The sequence below is a fragment of the Copadichromis virginalis genome, linkage group LG14, assembly GCF_057382275.1.
Source record: "Copadichromis virginalis isolate Kocher_CV1m ecotype Utaka linkage group LG14, C_Virginalis_male_GT1.1, whole genome shotgun sequence".
Classification (NCBI taxonomy): domain Eukaryota; kingdom Metazoa; phylum Chordata; class Actinopteri; order Cichliformes; family Cichlidae; genus Copadichromis; species Copadichromis virginalis.
The window spans coordinates 18,099,401-18,112,097 of NC_140631.1; the positions used below are offsets into that span (position 1 = coordinate 18,099,401).

The 12,697-nt window shown below is 41.9% G+C and overlaps 1 pseudogene; it reads right to left on the reverse strand.

Annotated features, from left to right (window-relative positions):
• Positions 1-193: 193 nt before the first annotated feature.
• On the reverse strand, positions 194-12,073 carry LOC146693787 (beta-secretase 2-like; annotated as a pseudogene).
• Between the last annotated feature and the right edge of the window lie 624 nt (positions 12,074-12,697).

Consider the following 12,697-nt stretch of genomic DNA (forward strand, 5'->3'; position numbering starts at 1 on the left):
TTCTGTTTACAGAGGTATCAACCCGACACGTATACAGAGAAAAACTTACATTGAATTATTGCCATTTCCTTTTTCATAATTTGTTACTTTTTGAAATTACTTTATCTATTATAAGCTACATTTAAGTACGTTTTATTTTGTTGTATTTCTCATCCAAAAAGAAATAAAAATGATTTAAAAACGATTATGTCTTTGATTTGTCACAAGTTGTTTTATTTACAACACAGTTTACAATTTTTGGCACAGAAAAAATACACTCATAAATAAGCGAGCAGTTTTAGATTCAAGTGTGCTTTCAGTGAAACAGTCTCACAAATTGACATTTTTTCAGACATGTTAGTGCAGCTTGGGTCAGATTACAGGAAGCTGAATGAGGCTGAACTGTGGCGCAGCATCTTCTGTGGACTGTGTTTGGACCTTATTTCACTGGTGCGAACAGACTGCAAAATGACATTCAATAAGTTGATTCTTTATCTCTTTTTTACTGCTAACAGGAATGTCTGCTTTGCTAGAACGTTAACTGAAGCTCACAAGTAACAAAGGAAATCAATGCTGAAGTGTTTCTGTATATGATTTGTATAAAATGTGCAGTATAAACACCCTTTGAATTCTAGTCTCAGAAAGCAAAGATCTGGAATAATTATAATTACAATAATAATAATAATAATAATAATAATAATAATAATGATGATGATGATACAATCACATTCAAAGAGACTTAAATATAAAGCTGAGGGTATACAGAATGGGTATAGCTACATTAAAATAATAAACTACATTACAGAAGGAGAAATATTGATCTTTCGTTTTATATAACACTTTGATCGACTTTGGAAGTGCAATTCAGCAGAGTAAGTCCCAAACTGCTGATACTGTTCTAGCAGAGAGCCGAGACCACAGAGGCACTACAGGCGCTGTAAACACAAGTCTAACTTTTCATATTCTTCCTATTACCAGTGAGCAGCTTTACTTTAATTAGTTTATTTTTTATGTAATATCTCTGGGTAATCATTTGACTCCACAGACGAGTGGAAAACTTCAAAATAGATCCAAGAAATAGATCCCGTTGTTGGCATTAGATTGAACCCCCCCCAAAAAAAAACAAACAAACAAAAAAACCAAAAACAAAGGCACTTTTGGTTTATAAGGCTTAGAAACCTAGAAAACACCTTTTGCATGGAGATGATATCAGTGTTATTATCCTTCCTTCTGGATGTGCTGTGATTGTCTGCACTGCTGAGCTGTTCTTTGATTTCTGCTGTGATGGTTAGTGTGTGTATACTTATTAACTGCTTTAAAAATTTTAATTTTAATCTTCTAGTGTTATTGAAGTTCTAGATTTCTCAGAATACCTTTAGCAGTTTTAATTAGAACAAGCCCAGTTATGATTTGAGTGCCTCCACCAGCCTCTGTAGGTGGATTAAGGCAACGACCACAAAAAAACCAACAAGAAAATACAAATTCACCACCAACAGCTGTTTTTTTAAAGAATTGTTCTGGGGATTTTTCCCCTTCAGAGGCAGTTGATCTGTCTGTGCGACTGCCTCTGTGGGCCAAGCTGATGAGTCCAGTCTAAAAATCCTAAGTCAAGTGTCATTGGTCGGTGCAGCCTCTCGTGGAGGCGCTCTGCTCACTGTCCGACTGTCCCTTCCCCGGGTTTGCTCTACTTTGCCCTCTCAGTCATTTGATGCGGTGTCGTACCAGCGAGGACTCGTCCGTGATCTCACCGTTCCGGTTTCCGCATCTGCAGCGCAGGATGAGCATGAGCAGCAGGATGAGGAGGGCCAACGCGCAGACTGCCATCAGGGCGTAAGATATCATCCACACAAGAGGCTCCTTCAGTGGGCCGCCAGAGCAGTCGGCCGCCACGTCCGCTGCAGAGAAGGGTCCCTCGATCTCTGACAGAGCCACCCCATCGCTCACTGCAGTGACGTATGAGAGAGGTCTTATAACATGATCTCATAAAACCAAAAAAGCAGCATTAAGTTAGCATCACTCATACGCCCTCATTCAATACAAATTTAACAAGTGCCAAATAAAAAGAGTTAACCTGTGACTGTGAGCTAATGTTTGAGAAAAGCTGGAAAGACAGGTAAAGAGAACTTTTGCTGGACTGAGAGCTAGCTGAGGCTATCTTGACAATGAGCAAATGAACGTTTTAAACATTTAAACATTTAACTGAACAACTGTTGCTTTTAAAAGTGTGCAAAATCTATTTTTCATTCCTGTTTTTCCTCGTTTAAGGAACATTTAGAAATTGCTAAATATGGTCTCTTTGGCCGACCGGTCATGGCCGATGGCTGCCCTCCTGGTTCTGCTTGATGTTTACTTCCTGTTAAAGGGGAGTTTTTCCTTGCCACTGTCACCAAGAGCTTGCTCAAATGGGGTCATCTGATTGCTGAGATTTTCGGTGTATTATTGTAGTCTTTACCTTACAATATAAAACGTTTTGAGGGTTCCTGTTGTTGTGATTTAGCCCATAAAAATAAAATTAAATTGAATTTGGTGGAACTGGAAGAAATTATTCATGCACAATTATTGCCTTGTTTACCTGCTTAGATAAATGATCTCTTTCATGCCTCCAAATGACACAGACCATTAACACATTGCAGCAAGTGAGCTCACGTCACTCCTATTTTATAATCTTTACATTGGCTTCAGGATGTCTTGAAATTCTTGTTCTCACATACAGAGCATTAAACAGCCAGGCTCCAGACTTTATCCCAGCTTTTTAATCAAGCACACTGCTGCTCGTAGTCTTCGATGACGGGCTCAGGCATAATTTTTTTTAAACAATGGCATTTAACTTTCTTATTTATTTTACCTGCCCTGCTTAGACATTAAATGCTGTCACAAGCCTCCAACCTTAAGCCTACAAAAGTGTTTGCTCAGTACACAACAAAAATGAACTTTGTACTTTAGTATTAGGGAGGGAGGCTTGGCCAAAGTTCATTTTTCCACAGAACTATGAGGAAGTGCCACTGAAGGCTTAACCGTTGACGTTTAGATCTCAGTGAACAGGACACTGTGTTGAGCTCTTGGTCAGGGAGCCTGAAAGTGGCTGACTTTAGGACTTTGCCTGTCAGTAAGTTATCATTAGCTGATGTCTGGTTTACTCTGTACTTTAGGATTTCTGCTGTAGTTTCTCATAAAAAGCGAAATATTTACAGACATGTAACTGCAGTAAGTGGCACCAGTATGAACCCTGACCTGCACAGCTGCTGAGTGCGAAGCCCAGTCTCCGCTGAGTGCGATCAAACACTACATAGAAGCCTTCCATAACAGTGGCGCCGATCACCATGCCATTTGTTGACGACGACACCCCGAAACGGAAGCAGTCCAGCGTGCCGTCAACGTCCGTGATTGGCTGGATGTAAAGCTGTGAGATGACAAGAAATGAGGATGAGATGAGTTTGTCTTTGTTTGATGGAAGCTCTAGAGAAGGAATGATTATATGATTATATATGTGCCTGGCACCTGAGGCAGAATGGTGACGCGGAACGACTCGCTGGTGTTCGTGGCCCTCAGGTAGATGGACAGCTTAGGGAAAAACCTCCAGGGGTTCTCTCCCTTCATCCAACATGCTAACTTGGTGCCTTCCCAGAACCCTGAAGAAAACTCCTCGATCTGAATTAAAAACAAAAACAAAAAAAAAAAAAACACAGGAGGAAAGAGAAAAAGAAAATAAGACAGTCACAGTAAGAAATTGACAGAGACAGAAAAGAGACAGTGCGAAGGATAAAAAGGATAAAGACAGAAAAAGAAGGTCAACATAGCACCAAAACAAGTTTTGATGTTCTGCTTTCATTTTCCTACTTTGTATTCATCTGCAAGGATGTGGCTGCTTTAATTGAAAATGTTGCCTCCAAGTTCAAATTAACCTTGGGAACTGTTTGTGTGCAGTTCCAAAAAGGTGAGAAATGTGCAAAGCCTAATGGTAAATAAACAAAGGCATGGAGCGCGCGCACACACACACATATATATTTTTATAACAGGAAAAAAAACCCTCGATCCCTCCACTTAAAGCTACTACGTCCTTGAACAGTGAGTGTGTGCTATTCTCCCCTGCATATCTTTGCTCTGACAACATGTTTCATCATTGTCTGTGGAGCGGAGGCAGCATACCAGAGAGCTGCGTATGATGGCTTCTACCAATGCATTGAAGACGTTGACAGGAAGTCGCAGCAGAGTCGTCCCACTGTCGACTATAGCTTTATCCATGTTATACTGAAAGAAAGAGAGAAAGAGTGACGTGCGGTAGGGTTTGTTCTCGCTGCAACGGACTCCTATGGAAGACCTTGAGCAAACAAAAGAATATAAAATGAGGAAGTTCTTTCACAAGCAGACAAACTGGATTACACTGCTCTGCAGCACTCCTACTCAGCTTCTCTTACATTTCAGTGTTTTAACCTTGACACAGCAAGTTAATCAAGTGCTGTGAGTCAACTTCCAAGTCAAAGTTACAGTTCACTTTGAAATAGTGCAGTGTGGAGTTAGGATCAGACAGTGAGAGAAGCGATTCAGACCGTGAAGTTTTACCTCTCTGCAGTCCAGATTCAGATTCTGGTCTCCCACCTCCAGCTTCAACACCTCCACCTGGTAGTACCACTCTTCTATTATAGGGGTGTACCACACTGAGCCTCGATACAGACTTGGTTCAGCCCCACCCATTATCTAAGAGAAGAAGATAACCAGAATTACTGCCTTTTATTTTTTTTGCCTCAGTAAATCAGCTAAGTTGCAGTTTACATATCTGTTTAGCTTCACCACTTAGTGATACTTAGAGATCTAATTCTGACATACCCTGCCATCTTATCCATCTGTCTGCACCAGCGGGTCACATGATGGAGATGCGGTGAGCGAGGCACCAAGGTCGAAAGTATTACGGCGACAGACTTGCTCTCAGCAGGATGCTATCTTAGCTTAATTAGCTCCAGTCAAAGTAGAAAGGCCTTCCAATGTGGAAACACAGTGACATGAAGGACATCAGCTATGACGTTTATAAAAAGGTGCTGGTCACACACACAAGCTATCAAAATCTCAGACAGAGATCCAAAATATAAAGACTGTTTAAAACCAATGTTTTTATCTAATCAAACTCCTCCTTGGGGTGTTACTTCTGACTACTCACAAGACTGCCGCCCGTAGTGTCTGTTTCGCTGCCGGCTGACAGTCCAGCACCACACATCTGGAGGGAAAAGACGTCAGGAATTCCCAGCTGTCTCACCACGGAGTTGAAGAAGGGCTCCACGGACGAGTCAGGCTGGTGGAGACACACGAGACGGTGTTAAATAATGTTGATCGAGTGAAACCTTTACACTTGCGTTTCATACCTTTAGCTTGTGTAACTACACAGATTGTAAAAGCTTCACACACAACATCGTAGAAAATCAATCACCTCAAACATCAGCTCTATTGAATGGAAATGCTGAAATGTGTTTTTATGTGACAGCGGTGTATCATCAGTTTGGACTGTGATATGTTCACTCCTGTTTTCCTCCACAGTGTCACCATGTCATGCATGACAAACAGCCTGGAAGAAAGTTCAACCTCAGCACTCAGGAGTCGCCAATAGCACAAAGTGGTCAGTGTAAGCGTATCGGCTCCACAATCACTGACATTTGATCCCAAAGGTTGTTGCAGTCAGCGCAGAATGAAGGTATGTATTGTGCAGTTTGCGCTGACGTCTTTAACGCTCCATTAAGACGAGATTAATCTGTTAAAAAAAGCTGACACTGGGTAAAGCACCTTGATTTAGCTCTTCTTTTGAAAAAAGAAAACTGATTAATTCACATCTATGGTATAAGGGGAGATGGAAGTAAGAGATGACAAAATACAGCAACAACATAACCTCACCCCATCATTTTATAAGAAAAACACACACTCCTGTAATTATATCACAAACAAGTTTTCTTCTTTCATGTGAAAAGTGGATGATGACATTCAGATAAGATTAGACCGCAAAGTTATTCAGTGGTTTAACAGAAATGGAGGCGAGCAGGAAGCCATGCAATGCTGTCACATTCCCTTTGTGAAACCTGCATGTTCACATTTTCTCAGGTTTTGCTTCCTCCTTCTGCTCTCATCCTTAGGTTTGTGTTTAATTCCACATACATGGAAAACAGCGCTTTAATTAGCCAAATCATTTTGCAACGATTCATACAGAAACAGAATTCAACCAGAGTATGGTGTTTGTGCTCCAAAAATGACATTCTGCAAATATGACACACCAAGAAATTGACGAGTAAGGAGCAAATATCCCACGGAGAACACAGGTGGATGCTGGGGCTGTTCCAGGGGTTAAAACAGCAGTGACTCAGGGCAGCAGTCAGAGGATTTGCAGCTTAAGTAGACTGCTAAATTGGAAGGGTGTTTGATATGTGATGTGAGGAGTGGGAGGCATGTAAGTGAGAATGACGTTGCCTGTCCGGACAAGCTCTGAGGATTCACTCAATATAATTAGTTTATGTTATTTTAGTAATCAATGCTTTTATAGTCACTTCGGTGGTGCTTTTGGTAGCACTGTTGCCTCACAGCAAGAAGGTCCTGGGTTCAAATCCACCAGCTGGTACTTTGTTTTGTTTTCCCCACTGTCCAAAGATATACATGTTAGGTTAGCTGGCGATTTTTATATGGCTGTAGACCTGAATGTGTCTCTCTGTTAATCCTGTGATAGACTGGCAATCTGTCTAGTATACCACGCCTTTCACCCTATGACAGTGGCTCCAGGCCCCCACAACCCTGAATTGGACAAGTGTAAGAAAACGGTTGAACAGAACACAAATGAAATAAATCAAATCCCCATTTTTTTCACAATTCACATATGAGTGCGCCAAAACGTCTGTGTCGTCTTTGTTTTCATTAGAGTGTAAAACAGCTTCTTACTAGTTAATGTCACACTGGGCAGAAATCAATGACTTTGCTTAATAACTTTACGCAAACTTGTAAATGAGTATCTCCCGTACCCGTGCCAGCACAGGATAGGCCAATCCCAGGATGCCTTGCCAGTTGATCCCAGGGAGGAAGAAGCCATCAGAAGACAGGATGGCGGCGATGTTGATGTTGATGGTCCCGTTTGGGCCTCTGGGAATAGAGACGCTGTCCATTCCCAGCTCACCTTCCCAGTTGCCTTGGGTGTACCTTACAGCTACAGTGCGACCGGTTGAACGGTAGGTACTGGAACTAAAAGCAGGAGAAAAGAAAACAGAATATGTAAACAGTTACAAAGCTATATATAACAAAAACTGAATGTATTTACTATGTTATACTACAGTTATTACAAAATGCAAGCAGGCAGTATTCCAGCCACTCACAGTGCAGTGTTGAAGTAATGAGTAATAAATTGGTGTGGAGCTGCAGCCACGGCAAAGTTACTGCTACCCGTATCCACCAGGATGTTCAGCTGGAAAACAGAAGGCACAGTTTGTTTTAACAATCACTCCAGCTATCTGTTACCCCCCCACTTACATGGCCCCAGAATCACATGGTAAAAAAGAAAAAAAGAAAAGAATGACAGCTAAGCACAGTGGGATGCATTCACAAGCCTTTAAGCTTTAAAAAGACATTAAAGTTTGTTTGCAGATATGATTAGAGGAGAAGGGAGAAAGATAGATGTGAGAAATTTCCCCACAGCATGAAAACACAAAAGGTAAATTACACGACAGTTCTCAAGGAAACAATGAGAGGGAAATGGGCCATAAAAATAGCCGAACATAAAGAAGGTTATATCTCTTTTAGGGGCGTTTCGTGCCCATCTGAAAGATTCATATAGAACCGTAAATGGACATTTTCTCTGGAGGAAGAAAACGCAGCTTGGTTGCAGCTAAAATTAATTACACATTTTTAATAACGTCTGTAAACATTATTTTAGCAGCACACACGAGAGGAAATGATACACATGAAGTTGCAACGGCACTACTTTTGGTTCAGTTCTAGTGTTGGACAAACTGGTGTGAAAGGTCTTCGTCATTAACAATGCACCTCGGACGCAAGTGTTCACTGAATGTGTGATCTGAGAGTCAAACACGACAGCCTCAAGCTGCTTTCATGACTGTATGACCTAACCAGTTGTTTGGTATGTGTCATGTGAACAGTGGGGACGAGTTAACAGCACTTGAGATCAAGTTGTCTTCCAGGCATCGAGTCAATGAACAGGAACAAATAAACAGCAGACTTCTGTCACCTTCATGTTTCAGCTGTGGCCATGTTAACACTCGCTGGCAAGCATTCGCCACCGAGGCGGGGGTCATAAACCTAATGCCCCGACGCCACCTGATGAATCAGCAACAAAGACTCGTGGCAATCTATGAAAACTGAGCAGCTTATTAGACATGTTCAAATGTAAACAGCGGTTTCAACAACTGATCGACTGTCGCCTCGTTGCGTTTGCCTTTACATTAAGGCGCACCACAACAGCGGGCAATAGTTTACTTAAATTACATTTCAGATAAACGCTTGTTGACCATTGTTGACCATTACGCTACACTGTTTGCTTATGAGCGCAAACTTTCTTACTCATTTCCTTGTAGCCGACATCCCACCGGCATGCTCAGGTTCATTTGGCCTTTATGAAAGCAGGTCTGTAATTATCAACCACATGTTATCGACTGGTTCACTCAGCCATGGGAAACCCCTGTTGAGCCGGGCTTATCAGTTCCTCCTCATTGCGCTGGCTCCTGTCCCACCACTGTCACTGTGCCATCCAAAACTCCTCTGCCACCTTAGCAGATGGCAGCAGGCCACTCACACAAGGCCTGAACCAGTCAAACAGGCCTGACTGGAAAATTCTGATATCCTGTGGTGAAGGAGAATAGCGAGAAGGGAAAGCAAGGGCAGCTCCTTATCCCCACACCACCTATCTTTTTACTAGTCACACTATCCTCCCTTTGTCAAGCTTCAGAGCTTCAGGCAAGTCTCTTCCCCTGCTGAGGCAGTCTGCAGTTGAGCGTTCGCTGTCTAATTGGCGGTAGCTCCATGGAGGCAGCGTGCATCTGCTACCTGTTTGTACCAATTAGCAGATGTGAGGCTCTCCAGCCAACACTCAGCCTGTGTGTGCCACATGCTAACAGACGCCGCAATTAGTGGCTGATTTGAATAGTGCCTCATTGAACACCGCGGCCCTGTAATCACATCATCATCTAGTTAGAATAATATTGAGAGTATAACTCAATAGTATCGAGTTACACGACATTTTGCCACCGCATAAACAATCTGAACCAAAGCAGATGGCTCTCTGCTGGCAAGGTTTCACTATAATTACGGACAGAACAGGGACATAAAAGACTAGAAGATCAAGAGGTGAAGCTTCCTCTATCTTTACTGTGCATCATAAACCAATTAAAGAAGTCTGAGCCTACAATTATGTTCACACATCCGTAATATTAACATCCTGGAAATTGTGAAGAACGACTTTAAACGCGAACAAATAATAAAAATGGCTGTTTAGCAGGGATCTGTATCAAGTTCAGCTTTCAGGTGGTTTTAATGCTTGATGCAGCAATATGGATCCACTCTGCTAAACAAGCGAGCTAGCCTTAAAAAAAACACTCCATAATCTCCATAATCTCACACAAATGTGAACAATTCAACAAAAAACAAAGAAACAAAAAACTAAATGGCAATAGCCAAACCCCTAAACGTGTCATTAACTTTTTGTGAATGTTCTCTGCACAGAAAGTTTCCTGACAAAGTAGGAAACACACAGCTGTAATAAAAAGACACCATAAAGACTGCGCCCTTTCTGATTTAATGTTTTGTAAAGGTGAGCCACCACTGACACATACATACTCCTCCCAATAGAGAAACATGTTTAAAATACCAATATGCTGAATATAACTGAATAGTAATCTTAGTTCCAGTGCTAATGCATTGATGACATTTGCTTAACTGACTGACTTTTATGATTGATAATCTGTTGTTATACATTTACCTGTTGAATAATGATAAGTAATAAGGGTAAAGGGGAATTTTCTTCTTTGGGGAACACTATAAAGTGTTCTTTTCTATTAGGACAAAAGTCATTAAGCACTGTGACTTGATAATAAGGAAGTGTGGGAAGTGTACTCTGGCAAGTGCTGCAATGTTATCCTCAGCGACATGGCAGGTAGCGCAGATAAGCCTCTGTGAGCCTGAGAAACTGAGATGTGCTGCCCAAGAGTCTTAAAAGCTCTGATCTGTTTAACTCAAGATGCCCCGGGGCAACAGGTCAACTTACTAATGAGATAATTCACCTTTGCTTTAAGCTCCAATTCAAAGACAACTACTTTACAACACAAAGGCAAATCGCTGCCACCCTTAAAGCCTCATGTATTTTTAATAGTGACGGGAGCTCCAGCTCACCCAGATTTAGTCCTCCTCAATTATTAATATGATCTTGTTAGGCGCTTTACATAACAAGCAGTATAAAAATGACGTTCTAATAAATTACACGTACGCATTTCCAAGTTCTGCAACCAAAAGAATAGCAGCCAACGAATATCCCTGCTGTAGAGCAAGTGCTATTTTGTACAACTCTCGGGGTGCTCTCTGCTGCCTGGGATCCTGGTAATCCCTGTCAGCTGCCTGCTAAGAAACACTGGTCCTCGCAGGCAGCATCATGTGAGTGCATGTGAGCCAGAGAAAGAGTGTTGGTGTTGGGGGTTTAGTCTACAGACCCCTAGGCTATAATGAGGCTGAAGCACCCTCACAGCTATATTATCCTTCCTCCGTGGTCCCAGGCGAGCCTAAAAGTAAGAATGTACTAGACATACTTATCTTCCCATGACCCTCTGCTGCAGGGGTAAATTTAAACCTCATATTTTGAAGTATAGACTTAATAGCTTGAAAAAAAAAATATGGCTGTTAAAGGAGTCAGTGATTGAACATTGGTGGTGGCTTACGACACCAGCTATCGTCCACCTACGATGAAGGCTTCATCTCCACTCACACCTTGCATCAGGTGACCTCAACAGGTCACAAGATGTGGTGGGGTGAAGTCTCACAGTAGTTTCACCCTTCCCACCTTGGCTCATGTGACGACTCGCATGACCAAGTGGATCAGGGACCCTGAGGACCACTTCCAAAGGGGGCAACCCTCCACTGGGGATTAAATACCTGACTTCTTTCTTTCTTTTTTTTTTTTTTTTTTAAGAAATGAAGGAGCCTCTTGGGTAATAGAGATCTAGTCTGTTGCCTTATTTTTTCAAACGTTCAAGATTACCTACACAGACATTTAAAAGCATATTTAAATACACAGTGCTGTATAGATGGGTATCCATGGCCCTGAGTCAAAACAAACACACCCAGCCCACCTTCTGACCACTGGATCACATGGTGGATGGACCAGCCCCTATTCACACATACACAGTAAACACACTACAAATGCATCCAGGAAAAAACTAATAAACACAAAAACACACAACACAGCGCAAATACAGTGATTAAAGTGGAAAGCTGACACAAGTGGTGCGTTTAAGTCTAAATGAGAAACGTAAAAAATATTTCAGAGAGTTAAAACAGACAGGAGCTCAGGAGCTACATTACCTTTTGACCAGGAGTACCGATTGACATTTCTATGTAGTAGCCTCTCCCAGAGTCTCCTTGCAAATTATTCACCATGTCCAGAAAGTTCACGGTACCGGTGGGATCAGAGGCCAGAGAGAGACCGCTTCCATCAGACTTTAACGCTACTCTCCGAAGAGACGTCGTACTTCCCTGGGTATATTTTCAGCGGTATGGAAAAGTAACAATAGGACACGCCGAAGTACAAACTCAAAGCAAATGCCACAAACGAAACGAAAGTTGAGTATGCCATGTTAGTTTTTTGTTGTTTTGGTTTTTATCACGCCAGTAACAACAGAGAAAGTCTCAGAAAAAGACTCCTGTTCCGTGCTCAAACTTTTCTCCTCAAGTTTTCACACTGGCCCGTACTGCGGTCGCCATCATGGAAACGATCCCGCTTCACCGTCAAAAAGACACCGTACATGGTGACATGCTTCCGCGGTGTGAGTGACACTGAACTGTCCGCTGTCGATCGATTTCCAGCGAGAAATTTCACCTCCATCTACTCTTACGACGGCGCCAAGCTAGCCCAAACAGAAGACTCAACTTCCGGCAGTTGCTTTCAAGTTAAAGCACACGTAACTGTTGTAACGGCCACACAAAACAGGCGTTTAACACGCTAGGTAAAGTTAGATAAATTATGAATGGGATTTATGCAATTTTTGCATTTCTAAAAGCTACTTTCAGTCGCTCCCTTATTCGCAGTGTTTGGTTTGCCAGATTTGTATTTTACACCAGATAAGACAACTCCAAAAGGTTTTCTGTCTCTCTTAATTCATAGCGACTCTAATAGGGGTTTATTATTAGACAGATGTAAAGACATTTGTGTCTCATCTAATTCAAAGCCAGTCGAATAGTGGTTTATTTTGAAGGCGCAGTTGCCGAGCTGTAGGTTTTTACCACATCCTTTACTCCTGGTATCAGGCTGAGTGATGTGATTCCACGATGCATGACTTCCTTCCACAACTTGGACTGCTGTAAACCGGACTGATAGCACTGGGGGGCATGTGCCCATTTTTAAAAGACTGTAATTAGATTTCCCCACACTGCTCCACAGATTTTGCTTCACTTATGTGATCAGAACAAATTGTTTTTTCTGTCATCTACCCGAAACCTTTTGTTGTCTTTTTGTGGTAATCTATCTATCTATCTATCTATC